Raw genomic sequence first — 3,634 nt, 5'->3', positions numbered from 1 at the left:
ACTGAATCTTAACTTCAACAAATAAAAGCAGCAACAGGAATGGGCAATACCTAGGCAACACACAAACACAAAAAGTACGCATAAAAACATTTACAACATGTATTAGGAAACAGTGAAAACATGCCCTCTACCATATTAGCATATCAGAAAGTAATGTTTCCATTCTGCAAAGAAAGGAAACAAACTGGCCATAGCATGTTAGTTTCTAGAATATTACATGAGGCCATTATGGGTTTTTTTTAATGTATTTAGTACAGGATCTGCAGGGTCTCACTACACAGATCAGACTCATAGTGATACTCCTGTTTTCAGCCTCCCAAGCGCTGGGATTACAGGCGTGTGCCACCATGACCAGTCTCAGCGCATCCCAGAGGCGGAGCTGGCTCACCTTGAGGTGTGTTCTGCCTAGGCAAGCGCTTTAGTCCACTAAGCTATCTGGCTGGCCAAGGCCATTAAGTTTGAAAGGCTGATCATGACACTTCCTGCGCGAAGCTCAAAAAACACTGCTGTAAATGTTTGCCCAGACTTAGACCAAAATTTACCAAGTTAATAAGAATTAAATGAAAAATTTTAGTGAAAGATTCCGCAAGTTCAAGTATTATTACAACTAAGCTCACTAACAGAGTACAGTGGACCCTAGAGTTATAATTGGCCTGGCATCCCAACAACTTGGGTTATGGCCAGAATTTTAGCTATAATTTAAAACCAAAGTCTTGAGTTATGACCTGAATGCCGGCCATGAGTGCTTCCAGATGGCCTCAGATACAGGAATGAACATTACAACAGCCTTCCTGCATGGGGTTAATTCAGAAATCCTGGGCCAATGTCTCCTATGGACATGAGATCCTGTGGACAGGAGAGAGGTTTCAGAGGCTGTGGGGAGGAGCCTGGGCCTTCAGGTGGCCCTGGGTTACGGCCAGTGCTCGGGGCGTGCCGGGCTGGCAGCCAAGGGCCACGTGTTTCTTTACCAGTCATTTGAGAAGAACACGGGCCCTGCTGTTGGGACGTCAGCTCCTTTATGCTTATGATGCACTCGGTTTCCTCGTATGGGGCTGCGCCCAGTTCTATGAGTCGGTTTATAAGAATCTGCATTATTTGTCATTCCTAGTTGCTTGAAGTCTTCACATTCCAGACAGTAACCCTTCATCAGTTATATACATTGGCCACAAACTTGCTTTTTAAGTTTCTTGGTATAGTTTCTTTTTTGTGTAACAGTTTAAAAATTTAAATGTAGGCACTTATCAACTTTTTCCAATTTTATTTTGGTTTGTTTTCTGAGACGGCGTCTCATTGTGCATCCTGGGGCGGCCTTAAACTCCCGGGCACAAGCAGTCATCTTGCTTCAGCCCCCGCCCCAGCTGGAACTGAATCTACAAATTTGCTAATTTGAATTTTTGTGCAATAAACACTTCTATACTCCAAGGTAAAACACAGTACTGTCTTATTTTTTTCTACAAATTTTAAGCTTTTGCTGTTCATTTACGTTAGGGATTTATTTCTGTATATGAATAAGGATCTGGGGCTTGTGAGATGGCTCAGTGGTCTAGAGCGCTTACTTGGAACAAGCTTAGCAAGGCCCAGGGACAGCCGTTCCACATGCCAGCTGGCCCCGCCCCCTGGTGGGCTGAGCTGGCCACACACACACACACACACAAATAAATAAAAAAAATTAAAAAAAAATGAATAAGGATCTGATTTTATTTGTTCCTACTTGAACAATCAATTACCCAGCACCATCTGTTGAACATTTTACCCTTTCTCCAGACACATAACTGCCACCTCTGATACAACCAGGGTGCCATTTGTGCTCAGGGTTTTTTCTGAGCTGTCCTTTATTCCGTTGGCTACCAGCGAGCCCCTATACTGACAGTCACAGTCCTAAATATTGCTGTACAGGAAGTCTTTCTATGTGGCGGTCACTCTACCTCAGAAGGCCAAGTTTCCAAAGTGTCTTAGCATTTCTTAGCCCTTTGCTCTCTCTGTATGTATTTTATTTTTAACTTATGTATTTTTACTTATGTAATTTATGTATTTTATGAATTTTTATATTATTTATGTGTTTAAATTTATATATTTGGTCTCACTATGCAGCTCAGACTTGTAATGACTTTCCTGTTTTCAGCCTTCCTAGTACTGGGATTACAGGCGTGTGTCACCACGCCTGGACTTGGCCACTGGCGCAGCATGCCCAGGGGGCAGGGCCAGCACGGCATGTGGTACCAGGGATTGAACCCCTGCATGTATTTTAGAAATACTTTGTCTTACAATGTATTGATTATCAGAACTGTCCTATTAATCAGCTGTGAAACTGTCTCATTCATATTTATTTCTCAATAAAAATAATTAAAAAAATTAAAAAAAAGAAATACTTTGTCTTGATCTTTTTTTAGGTGTAATTTTGACCAAAGCCATATTTGCTTCTGAGTAAACAGACAGAGACCTGCTACCTTTTTGATTCTGAGTTTTCCATGCCATGAACAATGTTCACTTCTACTTTTTTCTTTTTCTTTTTTCTGTTTTTTAGGGAAAGGTCTGCAGGATGTTCAAGGTCTCACTACATGTAGTGATTCTCCTATTTACGGCCTCCCAAATGCTAGGATTACAGGAGCACACCACCATGCCCAGTCTTAATTGCCACAGCGGTTGGTCAAGCCCAGCCTGGGAGCCTGCTTGCAGGCACTTTAATCCGCCGAGCTATTTGGCCCGCCCTTGCTTCTACTATTTCCACTTCCATTTTTTCCTATTTATTTCACCTTATGTTCTTTAACATAACTATCGCGCATGATCGATTGGGCCACTGGAGCTTCTTGTGTTCCTTAATGAAGTTTTGAAATCTTACTACAAAGGTCTGTTACATAGTAATTTATTTTTCTGAACTTTGTAGATTTTGCGTTTCACATGCATAATCTTCTAAAAAATTATTCTGAAATCGTTTCAGGTTGATAGAAAGGTTGCCCAGACAACATAGAAAGTTCCTGTATAATCTTCACCTACTTTCTCTTAACAATAATATCTACATATTTGTTTATTCTTGAGGTCAGGGTCTCACTATGTATTTCGGGCTGGCCTTGAACTCACTAAGTAGCTCAAATTGGCCTTGAACTCAAAGAGAACCTCCTGCCTCAGCCTTCCACGTGCTGGGATTAGAGGGGTGCACCATCATACCTGGCCAGAAACAGTATTTTTACCAAAATTAAACAATTTACACTGACGGGTCACCTTTAATTAAATCTCAAAGTTTCTGTGAATTTCAGTCAATTTTCAATAATATCCTTTGTCTCCTCCAGGTGCACAGCACTCTGGCATACCTCCCAGCCATTGTCAGGTCTACAGTATCTTTTTTACTCCTTGCTTTTCATGACCATGACAGCTGTGAGAACTACCTCTCACCTACGTGTGTCTGGCTGCCTCTGGGCCTGAGGTCGGAGGTGCTGGGCAGGGCCCGCAAGGTGAGGTGCACCTCTTGTTGCACTGAGTCCACCGCACTGGTGGTGCCAACCTTGCCCTGTGCAGGGCAGGGTCCGTTGTGCCTCTCTCCACCATTCTACTGAGCTAGGGAGATGACCCAGTAAAATAAGCGCTTCCCTGGCAAGCACAAGGGCCTGAGTTCAATCCCCGGTTCCGCCAAAAAATC

General features: G+C 42.7%; 1 protein-coding gene across 4 annotated transcripts in view; it reads right to left on the bottom strand.

The window, feature by feature from the left end:
- The window catches only part of Ppp1r13b (protein phosphatase 1 regulatory subunit 13B), a 104,641-nt gene that overhangs the window by 37,492 nt on the left and 63,515 nt on the right, over positions 1 to 3,634 (bottom strand). The window lies entirely within an intron of this gene.

The sequence above is a fragment of the Octodon degus genome, unplaced genomic scaffold (assembly GCF_000260255.1).
Source record: "Octodon degus isolate 3935 unplaced genomic scaffold, OctDeg1.0 scaffold00226, whole genome shotgun sequence".
Taxonomy (NCBI): domain Eukaryota; kingdom Metazoa; phylum Chordata; class Mammalia; order Rodentia; family Octodontidae; genus Octodon; species Octodon degus.
This window is presented reverse-complemented; position numbering and strand designations above follow the sequence as displayed.